The sequence below is a fragment of the Lissotriton vulgaris genome, chromosome 11 (assembly GCF_964263255.1).
Source record: "Lissotriton vulgaris chromosome 11, aLisVul1.2, whole genome shotgun sequence".
Taxonomy (NCBI): Eukaryota; Metazoa; Chordata; class Amphibia; order Caudata; family Salamandridae; genus Lissotriton; species Lissotriton vulgaris.
Genome location: NC_141699.1, coordinates 105,203,146 through 105,227,379, shown reverse-complemented (window position 1 = coordinate 105,227,379; position 24,234 = coordinate 105,203,146). Strand labels below are relative to the sequence as shown.

Sequence of the window (24,234 nt, the reverse complement as noted above, 5' to 3'; positions counted from 1 at the left end):
AAGCGCATGTGCTGCCTAGGCGAGACCTAAAAACGACAAGCGATTTATAGAGGATAGAAAAGAGGCAATAATTTGTAATGAATGTTATTCCAAAGACATGGGATCCTAGCTTTGATTCTGATAAACGATAAATTAGCACATAAAACATATAGTACATTGAAAATGCCACGCATTAGCATACTGAAAAATTGTGGGCCATAGGCATAAACAAATTCCAATGGACTCCTACTAAGCAACTCTTGAGTAAAAGAATGAACAACAAAGAAATCTGAGAGGATAAACGACTCTTTGTCTCAACTTCATGAGTTTCAAATAATATCCACAAAAAGTTTTCTCCGTTAATGAAACTGAAAACCCTTTTGATGTACGCACTGCTTCCGCATTTCCATTGTTTAAATCTAAATCGAAGAAATATCTAGTTGACACCAACTAGTAGGGCTAGACTTCAGCGCCAGGCTGTAAGGACTACATCTCATTTCGACACCTAAGGATCCCCAACTACCCCTCACCTCCCCCTCTCAACCTTATTCTTACTTCTTGTAGACTTTTCTCGTTAAATCGTTGTTTTTGCATTTCTACTATATCCCTCGCCTCTGGTTTGTATGCCACGCCCCTCCCCCGGTCTGTTTTGCTCTCTGTTAACCTCCTCAGGATTGAGCTGCTGTGGTACTTTGCCTCACACATTTCATGGACCACTCACTGTCCAGGAAGTTCGGTGGAGCGGTCTCTTGGCACTTAGACTGCGTGAGGCTGAGAAGATCCTCAAGTTAACCTACAAGGCGTCTGCCTGCTTTCCTATATCTCATATCGCCAATCTTTTACCGCAACAGCTGCGGAGCAAGAGACCCTAATAAAATAAAAACATTACAGTGATCTCCAGCTCCTCTAAACATTCCGCCCAACCACTGGGGGTCCATCCTCACTCCACTGGTTTGTGAGCCGGAATACGTGTAGCAGGTGCTTGACCCACTCTGCAACAAACCAAGCGGGTTAACATAATCTACAGGACTCGCAGAGGGTTCTCCAATCAATGTATGGGCCATGAGGGCGATCCCGGCGGCGCTCGGTTCGAGTCTCGTCATTCACCGTCAACGGTTCCCTCTGTGAGGAGAAGCCCAGGGCAACGGTACACGCTCAAGCCGTCACGTGACAGCGTGCGGTGCTGCCTCTTACGACAATTAGGTGGTATAGTAAACAAAGCGACGTCTCGAGGCAGAAGGAGGCTTGAAACGCACACAGCGGTTCACCGTGCGCAGCCCAGTTGACGACGACGGCGCACGTCCACACGGTTGTGTGGATTGTGCGCTTGCGCACTCCTCCGCCCCGAGACATTACAGCAACTGAACTGAGCCGCTGGTTTGAACGGTGGCTAGACAGGGACAGAGAGCCAGCCGCGGAATGCACCGGAGTCTGAGGGGGGCGCCGTAACCTGGAAGAGCAGAAGCATCGCCAGGTACTAACCCGCTCCCCACAGGGATCACCGGGAAGAAGGCGGTACTCTGGGGATCGCGCTGGTAGACCAGGAGTTATAAAACCGGAGGGCGCAGGGGACAGGGAGTCGGCAAGGGGCTGACGATCTGATACGGATCTGAGCTTGTGGTTCATGGTACTTGAGAATTGCGAGAGTCTGGCACAAGAGATCTGGTACAAGAAGAACGTAAACGACCGTGCTGGGTCAGAATGTACCAGAGACATTGATGCAGGAGAGAAACTTGGGTGTTTGTTACAGCAGCAACCAGGGGTCTGGTTCAGGAGACAGATCAGGGATATGAGCTACAGGGGGTCTAGTAATGCAGAGCGATTTGGGGGTTATGGGTACCCCAGAGATGCAAGAATGTACTGGGGAGACGCCATCATTTGTGGTAGGAGAGAGATCAGAGTTAGTGACAGAAGAGAGAGACAAATATATGTGGCACCGAAGAGACCCACAGTCCGGTGTACAGGGGTTTATGCACAGGAGATACACACCGATCTTTCGGGTGCATGAGGAGGGACGGGGTAAGATATGTGATACGGGAGAAAAGCCTGGGATTCTGCTTTAGGAGAGCGAAACAGGGATCTGAAATAATTGATGGCCTCACAGACCTGGTAAAGAGTACAATTTGGATCTTCGATCTGGTGTGAGACATCCGGCGAGATATCGCCGTATTCCTGAGAAGCTGATGTATGAGGGGCAGCAGATTGTCAGGTACAGGAGACCCACCAAGTTATCTGGGTATGCCATGGCTGTTGTACAGGAAAGTCCAGTTGATCTGTTTCAGGGGACCTCACGCAGGAGTTGTGTGAACATCTGGACTAGGAGTGATATTGGAATGTACTGCTCCAGAGCCATGATTAGACATAGACAATCTCTTGAGAGTTAACAGAGCGCCATATGAGGCTAGAATAGTGTGTAAAGCAGTGAAATGTTATATCTGAGAACGTATCCGGCGGACACTAAAGATGCCAGGAATGAGGAATAAAGACCATTTGAAAAGGGGGACCGAACTTGGTTAACTCTAGTTAACAGCCTGGAGGAAGAAGCTAGATCAGAAACCTTGTTGAATTACACCAGGAACCTATTGCGAGGGAAGCTCTCAGTATCTAGTTAAGAGCGTGAACAGCGGGTCTGGTTAGGAAGGTAATCATGAGTAATGTTAAGCATTGGTGATTTGGTTGAGCATGTGGTATTGTGGTGTAGACGGGCCAGAGACATGTAACCTGGAAAGACCATCTGGGAACCTGTATTGAATAGAGAGAGGTTTGTGTAAAAGGTCCACATTTGAAGAGTGTCAATGGGGATGAAAGAGCTGCTGAGGAAAGAGACATGATCTTATATAAGAGTGATCTGCTGAAATAGAGCACAATGGGATTCTGGTTGAGAAGCGCAATCTCGTGGCTATTGGTAAATGAAAAAGGTTTAGAATATTGTCTTGTGATTCATCATTGGATGGATTATGCAAAATAAAACTCATCATTTTGCATCAGTGAATTGTGTATGCTATTAATTGCGACTACTGTCTATGATGGTACAGTTTCGGTGCCAATGAAATGGCACTGATCTTGCTTGCTCTGTCCTTTTCACTGTTAAATTGCTTTCTCGTAGTGCTTAAGTATGGATAGGATTTATATAAAACCAGACCTTTTTGGGGGGGTTAGTCTGTAGTGTGTTTTAATTTACTAATGGAAGTAGGTTGACTTTGGTGATACAGACCCAATACTGAAGGACCCCCTGGCAATGTTTTCGGCCCCCACTCGCTTTGGGTGTATGAACCAAGGACACTGATCTGTTCAATGTCTAATTTCCATAAGTTTGCATTTTTTTCTCTGCTGTTTTCTCGAGCGTTCTCCATTTGATTCTGTCTTTAGTGTCAATCAGTTCATGCAGTTCCGTTTAGACTTTGCATGTGGTTACACTTGTATAGAGCTAACTTGGCTGAGAAACAACAAAGCAATGCCCATATGATGCCCGTGGGTATATGCCATTTATTTGACAAGTGTACTTAAGTTGTTTGTGATTCCAACTTCCATTGGCCATCTAACTCCAGAATTTGTGACCTCTGTTGAGGCACACAGTGTCTAGCCATAATTGCTTCAGTGATATGCGCTGAAACAATCAGTGTCCACAGAAATTAACTAAACTAAAATGTACAGCAAGAGTGGCAACCAAAGATGTCCGATCAGATAGGGCATCAAGCTATTCTGTTTCACCATTATTGTCCCAGATTGACATACCAAAGTTCATACTCAATCCCATCTTCAGAAATTGTCCAATTAATCACAGAAATAAACAATAAATAGTTTTAAAGTATTTTTCTCCATCGATAATGCTGTTCTAAATGTCGAAAAAGATTTTAGGCTTTTCAGAAACCGCACAATTAATCAACTAACATTTTCTCTAAAATGGCCAGTCGTTTTTATCAGTTCAAGCATCGTAAATCAACCTATTCTTTATCATTATTATTGACCCCCACACACCCAAGAGCACACTCAAAGCTATTTTTTGACGATTCGGTTGTTATTATCAATTATGTATGTACTTTTTAAGATTGACACAAAGAGGTCGTATATGACTCGTCTGATTGATATTCCCGTTATACAATTGCGTATCCTGTCATTTGTGATTTTCTCAAGGACTGAATGTCATCTTGTGACTTGGATTTCATTTCTGTATCCATTAAGGTTGGTCCGCTCAAAGTTTATTATTTACTTGTATGTTAAAATTAGCTTGCTTATCCTCCTGTGTGGTAATATTTAAGATGATGCCATTTCTCACTAGAAGTGCTTGCTGTTCATCACTTATTTCAGCCTGTGATCGTTGCTGAAACTTCTCTGTTCATTCTTTTGTCACTAAAAAGCAATTTATAAACTGTACTGAAGTATGCGCCGTTCATGCCTCTTCTGAGTCTACGCTAAATCACTCTCAGCTCATAACTTGCCTCAACCTGTGCTGAAGCACTTCTATCCCTCTGTCATCTCTACTGGTTATTTGCACTGACGCACCGATAGTTCATTCCTGACCTGCACCTGTGATCTGTACCCTAACACTTCTTTCACATCCCTTATTACAGCATGTGATGTGAGCTGAAGCACTCGGCCTGTAATATGAGAGCAAAAAAAGGGGGGATATGGTACCACGATGACCCAAGGGATCAGTGCTGATTCACCGTGTCTTCCCGTCCGTTACTCGCCTGTGATCTGCCCATGAAGTATTCACTGTCCACTTCTCACCCGAATCTGTGATCTGGCGTTGAGCACCCCTTGTCTATCACTGACCTGAACCTGTTCTGTGCTAGGCATGCAATGTCCATCTCTCACCTTAAACTTTTGATCTGCACTGGAGCAGTCACTGTCCTCCCCTCATCTGAATCTTTAATCTGGCCTGAAGCATCCGCGGTACATACTTCCCCTGTATCAGTGATCTTGTCTGGAGCACTGAATGTCTATCCCTCACCTGAGCCTATCATCTTCCCTGAAGCACTAGCTGTATTTCAGCTGAACCTGCGATCAGGCCTGGAGTGCTGTCTGTAACCGGAACTTGTCATCTGCCCTGTGACACTCGTTGTCCATCTTTCACCTCAGCCATTGATTTGCCTTGAAGCTCCCATTGTAATTCCCTCCTGTGAACCTGTGATCTGGCCTGCATCAATGATTGCCTCCATCGCCTGTGATGAGCCATGGAGCACCTGTTGTACATCCTTCCGGCTGGAGAGCTGACTGTCTTATCTCTCACCAGAACCTGTGATTTGACTTGGTGCTTTTCGTGCCCTTTGTTCACCTGGGCATGTGATCTGCCCTGAATCACTCTTTGAACTTGTCTGGAACACTAACTGCCCATCTTTCTCCTGGAGCACCTGTTGTACATTCCTCCCCTGAATCTGTGATCTGGACTGGAGCATTATCCTTTACTTGAGCATGCAATCAGCTCAAGCAGTCACTGTCCGACTTTCACTTGAGCCTGTGAATATCCCTAGAGCAGTCACTGACAGTCTTTTTCTGGAGCTGTGATCTGCCCTGGAACACCTGTTCTACATCTCTCATCTGAACTTGTGATCTAGCCTGGAGTGCTGGCTGTCTATCCCTCACCTGAACCTGTCATCTGCTCTGGGGTGCTGGCTGTCTGTCCCTCACCTGAACCTGTGATCTAACACGAGGCATCCAACGTCCATCTTTCACCTGAACCTGTCATCTGCCCTGGAACGCCGACTGTCTATCCCTTACCTGAACCTGTTATCTTCTCTGGAGCGCTGACTGCCTATCCCTCACCTGAACCTGTGATCTTCCCTGGAGCTCTGACTGTCTATCCCTCACCTGAACCTGTGATCTGCCCCGGAGCACAGTCTGTCCCTCTCCTGAACCTGTGATCTGCCCCAGAGCCCTGACTCTCTGTCCCTTACCTGAACCTGTGATCTGCCCTGGATCTGATGCCGACAGATACGAAGAACTCGCACCAGGCACTACGCTGTGATTACGAGAACTGATTGACGAACTTGCAGAACGGGACCTATTTGAGTCCTAACTATTCCGACCACGCCTTGAGGAAGACCCAGGCCGGATGGCCATGTAAAGGTGGCGAAACACGTGTTAGCTGTCACCTTTCTGTATTGGTTCTCTGAAATTCGGATAAGAGTCATACAACATAAAAAACTCTCCAAAGGAACTGTATATTGGATTTTTTTCCGCAAATTATTAATTTGTCCTGATCTACTTGTGAACCTCTGATCTGGCCTGGAGCGCTGACTATCTATCCCTCACCTGAACCTGTGATCTGCCCCGGAGAGCTGTCTGTCCCTCACCTGAACCTGTGATCTACCCCGGAGAGCTGTCTGTCCCTCACCAGAACCTTTGATCTTCCCTGGAGCCTTGACTGTTTGTCCCTCACCTGAACCTGTGATATTCCCTGCAGCCCTAATGGTCTATCCCTCACCTGAACTTGTGATCTGCCCCGGAATGCTGATTGTCTATCCCTCACCTGCACCTTTGATCTGTCCTGGAGTGCTGCCTGTCGATCCCTCACAGGAGCATGTGATCTCCCCTGAACACTGACTGCCTATCCATCACCTGAATTTGTGATCTGCCCTGGAGTGCTGGCTGTCTTCCCTCCCTTGAACTTATGATCTGCCCTGGAGCCCTGACAGTCTGTCCCTCACATGAAACTGTCATCTTCCTCGAGGTACTCAGTATCCATCTCACAACTCTTCGTTGTCTTGGCTGGTGAGCGGTTATGCAGTCCTTCTAACTATCAACATTGATACCTACTCGCTGAAAGGCGCTTCGACGCTTCCTCAGGAGTAGTATGCGCTGCATGAATACAATTATAATGCCCGGTAGCATTGGTCCGTAGCACACTCCATACTCATTCCGTGACTTGGTGGTCGCCAGACGTTCTTCACCTGAGCCCACTAGCCCTTTCCAGCACTCTGTTGGTGGATCTGTGCTTCTTCTCGTCAGCCTCTGTCTCACCTTTGGCTTCTGTCATGGCTGTGCCAGTCTAGCTTGTTTTTTGGTTGCCTCTGGTTTTCCTTTCTAGCTGCTGCTTCCATATAGGTCTGTCCTCCTTGCAAAAGCCCTGTTGGTGGCCGCTGCTACCGTGATTGGGCCCCTCCCAGTGCCAGAAGGCCGTCTATCGGCGGGGGTAAGGACCACAGTGCGCGGACCAGACATTCAACATGTGCTGGTCTCTTCCTAGTCCTTTCTGCACTACATCATTGTTCTGCCTGACCACACAGATTCCCATCATGTCTGGCCGGTCATCATTTCATGTTAAATAGTAACCTGTTAATAGAGTGTCCAACGTTACACTGGGTAACGCGGCACGGTAGCTCGGTCTCTTGGCGTGGACACCAATAGAGGGCATATGGGGGTGGTTAGCTATTAACTCTGTCTAGTCCTTTGGTACTCCTCCTGGCACTACCCTCACTTAAAGTCCTCTCTGCGTTTCTCCCTACGTCCCCACCTATGAACTGAAAAGGGTAAGTGTGCTCCTCCAGGCCTAAGGGCGGACATGGAGGTCAATCCTGTGATGTCATCGGCGGTGAAAGGTTTATGATGGCGCTCCCGCCACCCTTGGCGTCTCGGTGAATGGGCTGCACGGACCTCTTGCATCTCGTATCTCAGAGGTGGTGCAGTGGTGAGTCCTTAATCAAGGGCCGGGGCTGCGAGCTGTGCGTAGGGATGGAATGTTCTAGGCGTCGGAGCACCCCTGTGTAGGGTGCAAGCTCTTCCTGCCAGTCCCAGTGCCTGGCTCAGCCTTTCCGCCCTCTCCTGGGGTGCCTTCTCTCTGAGGGGGAAGGATGGCGCCTGTGTGACACGGACCTCAGTGCTAACATGGGAACGGGTCCACGCACCCTCTCACCACCGAGGATGTGCGGCTCTTACTCACGCCTCCACCCACCTGCCGGCTCACCCTCCGTGCTGAGAACAGGTGCAGCCTCCCTCCCCGCCCCACAGCATGACTGGGCTCCTTACTGTACTCTTTGTTGGCACTGTCACGCATGTTCCCTCATCCCTTGTTTTCCCTTCAACCCCAGCTTCACAATTAGTCCCCAGAAGTGATCCTCTGGAGAGAGGCCAAACATTGAATGGGCGTGTCATCAGAAGTCCTGCGCTTGCTTGAAGCATGAGGCCAGCGTGGGCTGCTGTTAATCCTGACTTTTCCCGTGTGCCTTCCCTAGGTGAATCCTAATGGGAGTCCTTGACCAGAAGATGTGTGTCCATACGTTACCCCCATTATTGCATTGAGGGATAAGCTGAGTGTGGATATTGCCCGGAGGGATGCTGTGTTATAGGACCACACTGTCTGTGGCCTGCTCTTACTCTGTCTCCGGGCGTTGTCCGCATTATAGAAGCCCCTGTAATAAGGAAATAGAAGCGTGTGCCTCAGTGCCCGGTGTTTCAGCAGCTCCGGCCTGGTCCCGTCTTGTGTGAACTCCGTCCCATCAAACAACCCGTACCTGCTGCGCCTTGGCACCTGTGCCCGCCAAGAGGGCGGGTAGTTTATTTAGCACACACCTTGTTGCAGACTCCAGTCCCGCGTGGGACGGGTGGTGTCATGATCCACACCCGGGGCGCTGGGAATAGATCCTTTGTCGTGCCAGCTGCACTCGCCCAACCAATGACTGTTGGGGTATGGAAATAAGAGCTGAGTCCAGAATGGCGGGCTCTACTGGGGTTCACGGCACAAAAAAACCTGTTCTGTTTTTTCATGCTTGTATGGAACTCTTAGGCTCTTGAATGAATATTCGTCTACGTTCGGTCTGAAATTATGGTTTTGTAATATTGTCCATGTATGTAGCGCACAATCCAAACATAATATACTCTGGGCTCTGTAATAACATTCAAAGAGCCTCGAGAGGATGAACGCCTGACTCGGCCCTGGCGGGATTTGGATCTGTAACCAGCAGACTTCTGCAGCGGGCGCTCAACCTACTGACCTAAACAAGGGTTCTATGTGTGACCCGCACGTAAAGCCGCAGTGCGCAGAAGTGACCCGGACATGTATTTGTCATTACGATCGCAAAATATATCTTTTCAACTCTTGTGAGTCGCAAGGAAAGGGGCGTGTTGAAGGGGCTTTCCTTCTCGCTCGCAGCTTGCCACAAATACTTTGTGCCCGCTTACAGGGTTGCACACCTTGCAGGGGTTCCCGGCTGCCGGGGCTGGCAGTACCGGTTCTCACAGTGTAAGCTGTCTGCTCATCTGACATCAGGGAGAGCAGGAGGTGGCGCCCTTCGAATGGGAGGACTGGCATGTGTCTCAGCATTACCTACTCTTCACTGTCAGGTCTAAAATGAGGTTACGTTCCTTTAATATTAAGGACGCAAGCGGTTCGGGCCTAACTGCGAACAGCCGCATTGTGCTGTGAAGGATGAGAGAACCCCTCGTAGCACTAGGGGTGAGGATGCATGCCTCCACGCCTCCAAAAACGAGCATTGTGCTGTGAACAACCTCTCTGGGCGCCAGGCCTGTGCATGTGTAGTGGGAATCGGGGCGTGTGGTTTTTGTGGATTATTTATTTCTGTGATAAAAAATTGCTAAATATGCAAACGTTTTCGCTTTGCTTCAGCTGTGTCAAAATTATGAATGTAACACTTTGCAGAGAACACTTCGCGCTCTTCTCCTGCGCTTGGAAAAGCTCTGCTCGAGGCAGTCTCGCGCAGACAAAAAAATCTTCACAGTTTCTGACTTAGCTGGTTTCGATTAAGGTGGAAAATGATCTCACTGTGCCTTGAAATTACCCTGTTATGTAAAAAAAAAAACCTTTACAAGACGTATAACTGAGAACGCGTTGCAAGTTTGAGAAAGAGCAAAGAAAATGAACAAAAAAAACTCGACACCTCTAAGTGAGACTTGATCTCGGTATCAGCTCTCCATCCAGTGCGTGTCAGCGCTGTTTGTGGGATCAGTGGGCAGAGACAGTGTTGTCTTCACTTAGGCCTTGATTGGCGCTCCTGTTCGACCTCCAACCGTGACACTTCACGCCTCTGTGGTCCGCTGTCCTGCCTTAGTTTGCTCCTGCGAATTGGTGAGATGGCAGCTTCAAAGGAGGGCAAATAGATCAATCAGAACCACAGAAGTTGTGTTTTCAGGCCGCATTTGTGCCACAGGGCCTGAATCTGGTGGCAGCCACTGTGAAAGGATCCGAAAGAGGACTAAAATATCGCTTGGTGTCTACAGCATTCCTATGGAACAGAAATGTAAACAAGGCGTAGGCGAACGTCCTGTTCTGCAAACATCTGACGGGCATTCCTTCACTTTTGTTATTTCCGTCCTCTCGCAGAGATTTATGTGCGAACCATTGCACGATGTCACATGTCATTTAATGACTGCTGTGCTCATTTCAGCCAATCGGATTGGTCATAAAGTTCTGGTGTTATTTTGTTGGGTTTTGATTAGCTAAAAGGTTCTGCGCCTGTGGATTACAAATGGGAGGAACAGTTCTAGAAGGTGTGGAAAAAATCTGAAAGGGCAGAGAGGACAAGGGCAGTTGCCTGTTTGAGCCTATTCGAGACTGACCAGGGCCAGAAATGCTGCCCAATATACATACCTCCTTAATGCATCTATATACTTTCAATGTACTTATGGATCTATATATTTATCACTTTCTTCTAATTTAACATTTCCAACGCACTTCCCTATTTCTCAGCCTATACTTCGCTCAATATATTTTCTAGCCTAACCTTCTGACTCATCTCAAACTTCTTTCCACTACTCTTTCCAATGCACTACCCTATCTCTCATCCTATACATCTATCAATACATCCTCTACATCCACTCTCTAATTTATCCCAAACCTCATACCACTACTATGATCCCAAAAAGAACCCTTTCTAGACTCTCTCCTACTTTACCCCTCCTTGCATCATCTGACACCTCTTTTACTATACCGATTACCCCAAAACAAACCTTTCTAAACACTTCCCTCTTTAATACCCCTCCCCAACCCTTCTCAATCCAAATAACTGACTAACATATCCACCACTAAAATTACTTTCATATTTCACCATACTGATTCAACACTAATCCTGATGGGTTCCAGAGTAGCGTGCTACTTGCGCTTCAAAACCCCATCAGGGGTAGCAAGTGCTATATAAATACAAACCTCTTTCCCTTCACTATCCCGCCACCTACCCTTCTCTACCCAAATAACTGAATAACATATCCACTACTCAAATTACCTCATCTTTTACTGTACTAATTTTCAACACTAATCCTTTATGGGTACCGGAGTGGTGTGCTACTCGCCAGAAAAGCGCTTCAACATCCATCAGGGGTAGCAAGTGCTATATGAATGCAAACCTTTTATCCCTCCGCTATCCTTCTCACTCCAAATAACTGACTAATATCCATTACTGAAATTATTTTCATATTTCACAATATTAATTCACCACTAATCCTTTATGGGCTTCCTGAATAGCGTACTTCAACACCCCATCAGGGGTAACAAGCGCTATATCAATACAAACCTTTTTTCCTCCTCTACCCTTCTGCTATCATTCCAAATCCAAATGACTGACTAACCTATCCACCACTTAAAATGTACTTGCATGTTTCACTATACTTATTCAACACTAATCCACTATGGGTCCCGGAGTAGCGTGCTACTTGCCGAAAAAGTGCTTCAAAGCCTCGTCAGGGGTAGTAAGCGCTATATAAATGCAATTACAATACAATATAGTGGTTTGCCTCTCAATCCAACAACGCTCTCTTTTTTTCTCTCTCATTGTGCCTGCTCCTCTTCTCAGTGAAAAGAGAGCTATTGTACATACTATAGACACGAAAATCCCTAGTGGCCCCCCACAACCCCCTATAACGCATCATCAATCAGAGTACTTGTGAAGCGAGCTACTTACCCGTGAGGGTCTCAAGGCGCTGAGGTGAGGGGGTGCTGCTGCTGCTGCTCGAAGAGCCATGTCTTGAGGAATCTTCTGAAGGCGAGTAGGTCTTGGGTCTGCCGTAGGTGGGTAGGGAAGGTGTTCCAGGTCTTGGCGGTGAGGTAGGAGAAGGATCTGCCGCCGGAGGTTGTTCGTTGGATGCGGGGAACAGCAGCGAGGGCGAGGCTGGCGGAGCGGAGCTGGCAAGTGGGGGTGTAGAAGCTGAGTCTGCTGTTCAGGTACGCTGGTCCGGCGTTGTGGAGTGCTTTGTGTGCGTGGGTGCGGAGAGGTTTTGGATGCGTTGTAGTCGTCGTATGTGTTTGGCTGGGATTCCTGCGTAGAGTGCGTTGCCGTAGTCTAGTCTGCTGCTGACCAGGGCCTGTGTCACCATTCTTCTTGTTTCGGTCGGGATCCACTTGTAGATCCTGCGGAGCATGCAGAGGGTGTTGTAGCAGGAGGAGGAGAGGGCGTTGACTTGTTTAGACATGGAGAGGAAAGAGTCGAGGATGAATCCTAGGTTGTGTGTATGGTCAGTGGGTGTCGGTGCTGTTCCCAGTTTGTTCGTCTACCATGAGTCGTCCCAAGCTGAGGGGGTGGGTCCGAGGATGAGTACCTCCGTCTTGTCCGAGTTCAGCTTCAGACGGCTGTTCCTCATCCAGTGGGTGAAGGCCTTCATTCCCTCATAGAGGTTGGTTTTGGCGGTGTTCGGGTCCTTGGTGAGGGAGAGGATGAGCTGGGTGTCGTCAGCGTAGGAGATGATATTGAGGTCGTGTTGGCGGGCCACTTGTGCACGGGGGGCCATGTAGACGTTGAACAGCGTCGGGCTGAGGGATGAGCCCTGGGGGATGCCGCAGATGATGTCGGTGGCCTCGGATCGGAAGGGCGGGAGGCGGACGCTCTGGGTTCTGCCGGAGAGGAAGGACGAGGTCCAGTCAAGGGCCTTCTTTTGTATTCCGGCTTCTAGGAGGCGTCTCTTTAGAGTGCGATGGCAGACTGTGTCGAAGGCGGCTGACAGGTCCAGGGGAATGAGGGCAGATGTTTCGCAGTTGTCTAGTTGGCGCCTGATGTCGTCTGTGGCGGCGAGGAGGGCTGTCTCGGTGCTGTGGTTTTGTCTGAACCCAGACTGGGACGGGTCCAAGATGTTGTTGTTTTCCAGGTGGCGGGCCAGTTGCAAGTTGACGATTTTCTCGATGACCTTCGCTGGGAACGGAAGCAGGGAGATGGGCCGGAAGTTCTTGAGGTCCTTGGGGTCCGCCTTGGGCTTCTTGAGCAGGGCGTTGATTTCAGCGTGTTTCCAGCTTTCCGGGAATGTCGCTGTTTCGAAGGAGATGTTGATGACCTTCTGTAGTTTGGGTGCGATGGCAGCGTCTGCATTGTTGAATACGTGGTGTGGGCACGGGTCAGACGGAGATCCTGAGTGGATGGAGTTCATGACCTTGCGTGGCTCGTCGTGGTTGACGTTGGACCAGGAGGTCAGGCGGTTGGCGCTGGTGGTGTTCACAGGGGATGTGGGGTCATGGTGTTGAAGCTTTCATGGATGTCAGCGATCTTGCAGTGGAAGAAGATGGCCAGTGAGTTGCACAGTTCTTGTGAGGGCGGTATGTCGTTATCGCTGGGGTTGGAGAGTTCCTTTACGATGCTGAAACGCTCTTTGCTGTCATGTGCGTTGTTATCCAGGGGGTCTTTGAAGGAGGATCTCTTGGCTAATCTGATGATGTGGTGATATCTGCGGGTGGCGTCCTTGTGGGCTGCGTGGTTGTCCGGAGTGCGTTCGTGGAGCCATATCTTTTCCAGTTTCCGGCATGCGTGTTTGGAGGTCTGCAGCTCGTCTGTGAACCAGGTGGCTCTCTTGCTGGCGTGGTTGTTGGAGGGTTTCTTGAGTGGGGCGAGGGTGTTGGCGCAGTCGTCGATCCACTGTCTGAGGTTGCGGGCTGCAGTGTCTGAGTTGGTGGGGTTGGTGGGTGGGTTTTGGGCGAGGGTGGTGATCAGCTGGTCTTCGGTGACTTTGCTCCAGCAGCGGAGAGGTAGCTGTTAGGTGCGGTGGTGCGTGGTTGGATTATAGAAGGTGAAATGGATGCAGCAGTGGTTGGTCCAGTGGAGTTCGGTGGTGTGGTCGAAGGTGACGTGGGTGCCTGTGGAGAAGACTGGGTGCAGCGTGTGGCCAGCAGCGTGGGTGGGTGCGCTGATGAGTTGTCTGAGGCAGAGGTTAGCGAGGTTGTCGATCAGGGTGGCGGAGTTGGCATCGTTGTTGTTCTCGAGGTGGAAATTCAGGTCCCCGAGGAGGATGTAGTCCGTGGAGGCGAGTGCGTGGGTGCTGGCGAGGTCGGTGATGGAGTCACTGAATTGAGCTCGGAGTCTGGAGGGTCTATAGATGAGTGTTCCTCTGAGGGTGGTGTTGGGGTCGGTGTGGATCCGGAAGTGCAGGTGTTCGGCGGTGTTGAGGGTGTCGTCTGCGTGGGTGGCGACCTTGAGGGTCGACGATGGCTATTCCTTCTCCGATTCCGTTGGCGCGATCCCTTGCGGGTGATCTTATAGCCGCCCGGGATGGCTATGGCGATGTCGGGCGCCGAGGAGTCGTTCCACCAAGTCTCGGTCAGGAAGGCCACGTCTGGGGCGGAGGTGTCGAGCAGATCCCAGAGCTCGACGTCGTATTTGCGTGCGGAGCGGGTGTTTTAGGAGTATGCAGCGGAGGTGGTTGGGTCCAGTCCTTGGAGGTTTGGTGACTCTGTCTCAGGTGAAGCTGCAGGTGTGGCAGGAGAAAGGTCAGTGAGTCCGTTTTGGGGCAGCTTGGAAGCAGGTGTGGTTTCGGCCGGCGTTGAGTGCGTAGAGGGTGCTGGCATCGTAGCGGAGTCTGGTGTTGTGGCGTTCGCGGGGTCCAGGGGTTGTGGCGCTGGGCGTGGTCCAGGCGTGGACCGGCGCAGACGGGCTTGCCTTTGGCGCCCCTGCGGCACGCCCGCTGCGCACGTCTGCTGCGCAGCCTCCATAAGAGGGGGATAGGGAGCGAGGAGCAGCTGTGAGGCGGGAGCGGGGTGGCCAATGCGGAGCAGGGGTACGGGGCCGCAGGGACGCAGCGGCGGGAAGGAGCAGGAAACGGCAGGAAAACAGTCGGGCGGCAGGGAGCTGGTACGAGGCAGCTGCCGGCCGTGTGGTGGCGTGGGGAGCGACCTGCCTGCGAGCACTGTGAACACTTACACAAGCCCTGGAACCACTTTAGAATTCATTGGCTTTGTAAACTCCACTGGGCAATACCAGTGCCAGAATATTCTCTGCAAAAATGCAGACAATGTAACATAAAGGGAGCAAACATAAAGGGAGCAAACATTGGCAAAGGCAATATGTCTGGCCTTAATAATCCTTCAATGTTTTTATTCATTATTTTTTGTAGACATATACAATAAAATGTAATCTAAATGTGATGTGCATACGTTTGTAAAAAAATGCCATACCCTAAAAAATAATAAAATATGAAATGAAAGCAGAATTGGCCATCCAGCCCAGACACTAAAGTGGACTGCATTTTAGGTGGATGTGCATAAGTAAAATACTGTCACTCATAGCAGAGAGAGCCAGTGGCTAAAGTGGGTTGACCTATTGCCATACGCTGTTTGGAGTCATCGGCAGAAGCCAGCGGTGAATGACATTTGAACACACCAATGGATTAAGAGGGCTGATTGAATGTTCCTGGCAAAAAATTCCTATAAGTACTTTTTTCTATTATTATATTTCTTTTAAACACTAGGCCGGCAATAAAGCTATATAAACCCCAATAAAAACACATTATACATCCTTTCAATGTAAGAGTTTATAATAGCTGATGATAGTATTATATAACTTTATTGTGCTGGCTTGTAATGCTTATGCAATTCTAATTAAACTAATACTTAGCTTATACTTAAAAACTGGTTTATGAAAGAGTGTGGAGAATGGGCGTGGGTGTGTGAGGGAAGAATGGAGGAACATTAGCCAATTATTTTTCCATTATTTTTCGAGAAGAGCTTTATGAATCTGGTAAACTGCTTCCAGAAGGTGAGGTGAAAGAACAGTAAAATTCAAAAAGGCCTGGTGCTGACAGGCGACAAAGTAGTACTCTGTGAGTATCGGCTACGCCAGAGAAAATTCAGCATTTGTGTGTTATTCGTGGACACAGAGAGAGTCACGCACAGTGCGTTTTCTAAATATTGTATATTTCTTTTATAAAACAGTGAATCTTTTCACTGATACGCCACAGAGCTCACGCCAGAACAGCAAGGTGAGTTATCCATGGCATGTCGCAAATCCGACCATATTGCGCTTATTGGCCCGGTCCGTCCCCTTGTTAGACCTGTTGCCCCAGTGGTGGTTGCTTGCCACCAACCTCTTGTCACAAGGTGCAGTTCCTAATGACTGGCACAGTGTGAATAATCTATATATTGGCATTCGTGCCTCATGGAAGGCACTAAAGTGCCCATGGATGCCGCGCCTCAAGTCCGACCACTACAGGCCACCATCTCCCCACTGGACTCACTGGAGTTGTGTACCTTCGTTAAAGATTGTGTTCTAAGCCGCGCAGTGCCAGGATGATGTCAGCTGTCGGGAAACGAGGTTCTGTTTGTAGCCTGTAAGTACTGTTGTGATTAGAGCGAGACACTTGCTGCTGGGGTGTGTGAGCACATAGAATGTCTCATCATTTACCTCATAGGTGGAACGAGCCGGTTGATGTTTCCAGCTGTGGGATTGTGTTGTCCCTGATTCCTCCAGTGAACATTGTGGTGGACCCACAGATGATGTTTCTAGATCACTTTATAGCTCTAATTTGGGGCAGATTCTTCTAAATAGTCGTTCCTCTGTGGTATGTGCGTGTCCAGCCAGGTAGGTGTCTGTGTTTAAGCTCAACAGGTTTGTCCAACTCTTTAATGGGCTTGAGGAGCGCACTGAGCTCATGTAAGGCTGCCGAGATCACCCAGTGGGTTGAATACTGCTTTGTATTCGAGTGACTATTTGAGAAATTAATCTCTTCCCCAAGCCCCAGTTTGCAAATCGATAACCTCAACATTCAGCCTAAAAATCTTGAGTGAATATTTTGGTCCTCACCAGAGCTCTATAGCTTGTAATGAGAGAGTTTACCCTCCTGCCTTCCTAGCAAGTACTACAATGATGACCCACCGTAGACCGTCATGGTCAGTGAAGGATGGGCAGCCTTGTCGCTTGCTTAAGTATTACCTCCTGCCATCGTATGCTAACACGCTTCTCCTGCTCCCCCTTTCCACCTTTGTGTCTCCTCGCCATCATGGACGCAGTTTCCTAACCCTTGTCTGTCATTGAAAAACTCAATGCATTCTAAGAGTAGTGCATCTGGTTCACCTCAGCCCAAGCGGACAACCTTTCCAGATTACATTGGTTTCTACAAGCAAAGACTGGACTGGAGTAATATGTCCCTGATGACGTGGATCCATCTGGTAACCTTATGTACTGAAGTTGTGCAGCCACAATCACTGTGTGGTGATGTGTAAGAGTTTTAGGGATAAATGCTCAGTTTGCGGTTTCCGTCCTCATTCTCTCCATATTGCTCCCCCTTTCCTCACCCCAATCTTTTGTCTCTTGCCACCCCCTCCTGACTCCCTTATGTAAATTATTAGTTTGCTACACAGCGTTTCTGCCTAAATTCACTGTTTTAGTGTGTGTAATAGTTTTGATGCCCCAGCACCAATCTGTTTTTAGTTTGTGCATCTGAGTTCCGGTTTCATAACTGTTGGCTCTGTATCGCTGTATTATATTGTATGTTGCTTTTTTACAAGCTCATCAGTAAAGTTATTACTTGTACTTGCATGAGTAGCGTTACTTTCATGTGCCCCTCCTGATTTGTTGAATTAGGTTGACAGGGCTGCTTACATGATGGGGTGACAGTGTAAGGCGAGCTATTGTGAGAGTTATGTTATTCATTTTTAGGTTTGGTTTGATAACGTAATTTAGCAAAAGTAAGTTCGTGAGGCGCATTATGAGGGTCAGTAGTTCCTCAGGAACCCCCAGACTCTGTAAGACTTGCCACAATTTGGCCCATGGCACCAGGTCGAAGGCATTACATTTTTAATTTTAAATTTTTTTTAATTGTGTACCCTATGGATTCAATAGTGCATTGCCATTGTGATTGACTGTAAATTTAATTCTATTTTAACATTTTGTGTATGTCTTGCTTTTATGAGTAATTACTCGAATAAAGCACTATTTGAATTTGATATCGTAATTTATTTACCTCATATGATTCACAAAAAAAGAGCTATCGGGGTACTGCTGCAAGATGGGCTTAGCCTCAACCCACATGTTGGTTTCCCTGAGTGCAGGACTTGATTGGGCTAAAGTTGTGTGCTTCCCTTGAACAGAGTACGTGTATTGACATTTTTGGTTTGTGGCAAAGCTCATACTCGGTTGGGGAGGGAGGGTCACTGGAATTATGCGGCAGGGGAGGACCAAAGTATGTGGAAGGGTTCACTAAATTATGCAATAAGAAAAGGCAAATTATGCACCATAATGCTTTTTGATTTTATAATTTTTATGTCTGACCTGATAGCACAGATGTCACCAGACATAATATCATAAACCTAAAAAAGAGCTTTCAGGGGTACTATAAAGAGGGGTTTAGGTCTGCCCACGTGTTTGGAGCCAGGATTTCATATTTTGCTTGGGCGAAAGTTGTGTGCTTGCGTAGAAAAATGTGCTTCCCCGCCGCTGTGATTATTTAGTTTATTTATCCATCTTCTTGAGCCAGCAGCAGTATGACAGCCTGAGCTTGAACTTTCATGGGAACACACATGACATTGTAATGCTATGAAAGTGTCTTAGATAGCTATTGTAATTTTATTTTTCTCTAGCAGCAGCACAGTTGGGAGAAGGGCAGTTATGAGCAATGTATTGCAGTCCCAGCACACTCATCTTTCATCACTAACTTTAGATTTCAGAGTGCAGTTTTGTATTTGAGAGCGGTGTAGGATGGCCAGGTCTTAACTAATATACATGGACTTTTAGGTCTGGCCGGACAGTGCAACCATATGTGATCAACAAAAAAGAGCTTTCAGAGTATTACTGAGAGAGGGCTTTAGGATTCACCCAAATGTTGGCCCCCCTCAGTACAAGATTTGATTGGCACATACGTGCTTCCACTAAAAAGACTGTGTGTATTCCAAAGCTTACTCTCCATACAGCAGGGCTGGTTAACGGGGGGGGGGGGGGAGCCAGTGATCATGGTTATAGGCCTAATCTGGTTATCATGAAATATTACGAGAAAGCACTACGTCTGACATATATTGTGGAACGCTTATGTTAAAGCCAATAGGCATTTATGTGTGGCTTATTACTGAACGTTCATGCCTACAGGTATTGTGTTACATAGAATTTCACAGATTACGGTAGAAGGCAGGGGTTTTGGTGTTGGTGATCACACAAACCGTGAGAATAGAGGAGAGAGATTTTAGGGAAAGTGTACGGTCAGTACAGTAGGCTTAAGTTGGTTATGGTGACAAGCCAATGATAAAGGGTAAAGGCCTAATTATGAATATTTACAATAAAGGCATGAGGCCTGACATATTGAGTGTGAAAAGCATATGATAGCATTGGCATGAAAGCCAATGCTTTCATATGAGCATATAAGGGTGGTGGTGGTTACTCTGAATTAAAGCCTACAGATAGTTTTTTTGGGTTGAATGGAATCTCATAGATCACTTTAGTATGCAATGGTTTTGGTGTTGGGTGCCACCTCTGACTAACCATGGGAATAGAAGTTTTGCACTGATAATCCTTGTTAGGCCCTGATAAAAGAGAAGTTACTTTGCCAAATGTTAATTTTGTACACATTTTGTACACATTTGCAATTTTATTACTGTGTGGCTGATGGTTGCCTTTTATGAAGGCTTCTGCGCGGTACAGTCAGCCTGAGTTGGTTATGTTTACAAACAAATGATATCAGCTCTAGGTTTGATGTATAGAAATGTTATGCGAGATGGCGTATGTCTGGCCTGTTTATTATGAAGAATTATTTCAAAAGCAGTAGGTCTGTCTTATTTACTGTGAACAAAATTGCTAAATAGGCCTCTAACAGGTGGATTGTCATCACGTTTATGTATGTTACAGGCCATTGAAAGGTATTTCTCAGGTAATCTCACATGTTACCACAGTAGGCAGGGTTCTGGTGTTGGTCACTCACTCTGACAATGCCTGGTAGTTAAATTTCACAGTTCTGACTCTTTGGCCGACTGGAGAGGAGTTGTATATTGTTTTGTCAGCTGTCATTTTGTACATATCTGTAAATTTATAAATGTATGCCTAATGGTTAGCAGCCAATGTGCTCTTCAAAAGGCCTGTGTTGTTTATAGTGTCAAGTCATTGGTAAAGGCAAGAGGCCTTATCGGTTCACTGGGAAAACTTATGTCGGGTTCCTTAGTTGTGATCTGTTTATAATGAAAAGTCTTGACAAAGCAAGTGGGTCATATTTACTTATTGTGAAAAGCATGTGTTAAAGGCAATAAGCTTTTAATGACGGATTGTTATTACACTGTGATTAAGCCTGTATGCAGATATTTTGTTATATGTAGCTCACAGACTGCCGCAGTAAGCAAGAGTTTTGGTGTTAGTGATCCACTCAAACAAACCATGGAAATCCTTATTAGGTTATATTAGTTGGGATTTTAAATAGTTTTGAACATTGTATTTTGTACACATTTGTAATTTTATGCTTGATTGAGGGAAGGCTTATAGCCAAGATAGTAGGTCTCAGTTGGTTATGGTGACAAGTCAGTGGTAAAGGTATCTGGCCTGATAGCAATGAAAGGTTATTATAAAGGCAGTAAACCATACATATTTGTTTGTTTGTGTAGTCTTTTTTATTAGTTATATCTTATTCATACAGCATCTTTCAACAAGCATGTGACACTGGCACAGTCATTGTGCATACATGTATACCATATTCCTTCTACAACAGCTTGTGCCCCATATGCGCAAAAAAGACTTTAAACTATAAACCAACAATGAGTACAGTGTTCATACGAAGTCTCGATTATTGCCCTCCAATGTCGTGTTGGGTGACCATACACTTTTAGCTTGACACCAGCATAATATCTACTCCTTGGAAGTTCAACCCCAAAACGCATATACATTACATATTGAATGTGAAAAGTATATAAAGACGCTTGCAACTCGTGCAAAACGCTGCCGCCAGACTGCTTTGCAGAATCCCCTAGATCCGCCAGGATCACCAAACACCTTAGGGACCTGCATTGGCTCAGGGTTGAAAACCGGATTCGCTTTAGAAACCCTGAACTATTTGTTTAAAATCAAAGCTGGTACTGCCCCCAAATATCTACAAGACCTTGCCAAGCCTTACCTCCCCAATCGCAGTCTCCGTTCATGTACAGCATCGAATTTCGTGGTGCCAAGATACAAACGGGCTAGAATGGGCGGGAGATCCTTTTCATATCTGGGTCCAACTCTCTGGAACACACTGCCCATTCATATACGTAAGGAAGAAAACTATATGAGATTCAGGAAAAGCGTAAAAACCTGGTTGTTCGACAAATAATTGCCTTTGACTGTTCTCTCTCTAGTTGTGTCTTGTGCTTTGCTAAGTCCGGCGCCGGGAAACCCTTTGTGGGTAGCTGTGCGCCTTATAAGTGCTATAAAATAAATAAAAATAAACAAATAAAGTCAATAGGCATTTAAGGGAAGATTGTTAATACTCTGTATAAAAGCCTACAAATAAGTATTTTGTTACACAGAATCTCCCAGTTTAAAGTATTGTGAAAAGCAGCGAATCTCCTAAGACCCCCAATGCTGCCCGGCGCAGGGTCACCTTTAATTCACTGGATTTACTATCAAAATAATGAGGCAGGCGCTGGGAACTGGAAGACAAGAAACAAGTTTATTTCTCATGAGGAGAACCTGTCAACAGACACCGTGGTAATCTGCTGAGGTGTTCTAACAACAGCTCTCCTGCAGGTCACTTTTATACAGTATCAGTACAAAATAATCTTTATGATCAGTGTCATGTAAGGTTGGTATCCCCGCCCCGGGCAGGTTGTCACACAAGCCAAACATTGTTTCATCAACATGGTTGCACAAGCCCAACAGTTCTTCTCCTCCCACCCAGGCCAAACAGACAATTTTATCTTGCAGCTGGACCTTGCTTCAGGGTCTAAAACATGTGAGACCGGCCAGATCCAAGAGTCCGTTCTGTTGATAAAAACAGGTCCCATTGTTGGCAAAAACAAGTCTTGCTGTGTGCAGTGCAATAAACCATGTTTGCAAGAGTCTGTTTGGTATTTGGTACCTGTTTGTGTAAGGGTGTCCATGGGCCTGTCTGTAAACAGAGATGAGAGGAAAAACAAATCTGTGGCAGCAAGTGGTGTTGATGTTTGTCGTGGCAATAGTACCAGGCTTGTCAGAGGGATGCCAGTATGGGCAGTGTGAAACAAAGGTGCCCAATGGAATACAAAATGGCTGCGGTGGTCAGAATGACCGCAGTCCATGTGCGCGGAAGAACTTCCATCAGACAAGATGGCGCAGATAATGTTCATGATTGTCGCTTTTGCCCTTAACAGTATTAGGCAGGGTTTTTGGTTCTTGTTACCCCCTCTGACAAACTGTAGGTTTAGAAGGTTTGTAGTGTCAAAATCCTTGTAAGGCCCTCTTGGGAGATATAGTATTTTGCTTTTCCAACTGTAATTTTTTATACTAAGTAATTTTAGGAATGTATGCTGGAGGGTTGCCTTGTGAGAATGCTTAAATTCAGTACAAGAGGCCTGAGTAGGTTATGGTGACAAGCCTGTGATAAGTTATAGATCCGATTGTCTCCTCAGATGTCATAGGTCTAATCTGTTTACTGTAAAATGTTAGAACAAAGTCAGTAGGCCTGAATTATTTACTATGTGACACATGTTTTAACTCAATAGGACTTTAAGTGTTTTGTTTTTGCAATCAGTCAAGTATTTTGCTAAAAGAAATATCACAAATTACTTGGAATAATTTTGGGTTTTGTCACCCCATTTGGCAAACCCCAGAGGTAGAAGATTTACACTGTAATCATGCTAGAATCTCTTCTTAGCTGTCTGCCATGATCTTGTCCAAAAAATAATACATTAAATAATACATCCAGCCACGTATATATCTATAGATACCTAGAGGGCCTTTAACTCAGCTATTTTCTGCCATTGGTTTGTCACCAGAGTGTCATTTACTCTGCTTCAATCCCAGATGGCGTACAACCTGACTAAATGATTAGGTCTTAGCCTCTCTTTCCCTGTGAATGACTGCATTTTCTGATCACTTGTATACACCCACATAAACATGGGTGTGCTTCAGTGGCACGGCTGGACGGACAATCCTTTCATTTTCAATTTTCATAATTTATAGTTCCTCTTTCATTTCTTTGTTTCTACTCATTTTAACTTTAATGTTTCCTAAGACAATGCTACAGCTCTCCAGTCAGTGCTAACCGGTCACTTGTTTGCTTCTCATTTCATCTGCAGTGCACCACATCCCACACTTCCTTTAAGCCTGGAGACTATTCTGGAATACTGTGATCCAGAGTCTATAACTGTTTCACCATTTCCAAATGGCCCACACTTTGGTACTAAATGTGACCACCATGCTGGAACTTTAAAACAGTGATAGACTATTTACAATACATCTGTTTAGTTTTTTTAATTACAAATATGCACTTGTTTTCTACTTTGATTCAGTTTATTTATCTTGCATAGGTTTTTGATTTAGTATGTGTATTTTGTTGTGGTTGTGTCAAAGAGTAAATGCAAGAATGAATCTGTGGATAGATGAATGGATGCATGAGTGCTAAGATGAGTGACAGTTTGCATGTATGATGGCTTATTGAATGCTTTAACTCATCAATGACACAAAAGTCACCTTTCTTTCCTAAGCCAGACCTATTAGCATTGCCACTACCAGTATACCACACAAATAAAGCAACAAGCAACACTTTTGTGAAAGGCCGCCACTGCATGGACACGAGGTGCCACATTTTTAGTATCTTTTGATAACTTAAACTAGAAGTTTAGAAGTTTTTTTTGTTACAATATACTGGTTATGCAGCAGATGTTGGATTATGTGGTAAATGCGGTAAATCCATAACCATGCAGTAAAAACTGCAGCCGCAGAATTGCATAATTTCCAGTGGCCTTGCTCATACTCAGTACAGTAGGACTCAATTAGTTATGGTGGCAAGATATTGTTCTTGGCTATTGGCCTCATCTGTTTATTATGAAATGTTACGATAAAAGCAGTTAACCTGCCATATTTATTGCGGAAAGCACATGTTAACATCAGTCCATTTAAGGGTGAATGTTAGCACTCTGTATTAAAGCCTGCAGGGAAGGATTTTGTTTCACAGAATCTCAATCTCACA

General features: G+C 46.4%; 1 protein-coding gene across 2 annotated transcripts in view; it reads left to right on the top strand.

Annotated features, from left to right (window-relative positions):
* Positions 1 to 24,234, top strand: part of SPECC1L (sperm antigen with calponin homology and coiled-coil domains 1 like) — a 480,979-nt gene that overhangs the window by 20,290 nt on the left and 436,455 nt on the right. Inside the window, exon 1 of one of the 2 annotated variants that reach the window (XM_086942799.1) lies at positions 1,309 to 1,453. The exons of the other annotated variant lie outside the window; for it this stretch is intronic. The gene's annotated coding sequence lies outside the window, so the exon portion shown is untranslated. Of the gene's footprint in view, positions 1 to 1,308; positions 1,454 to 24,234 lie in introns of those variants that run through there. 2 annotated transcript variants of the gene reach the window in all.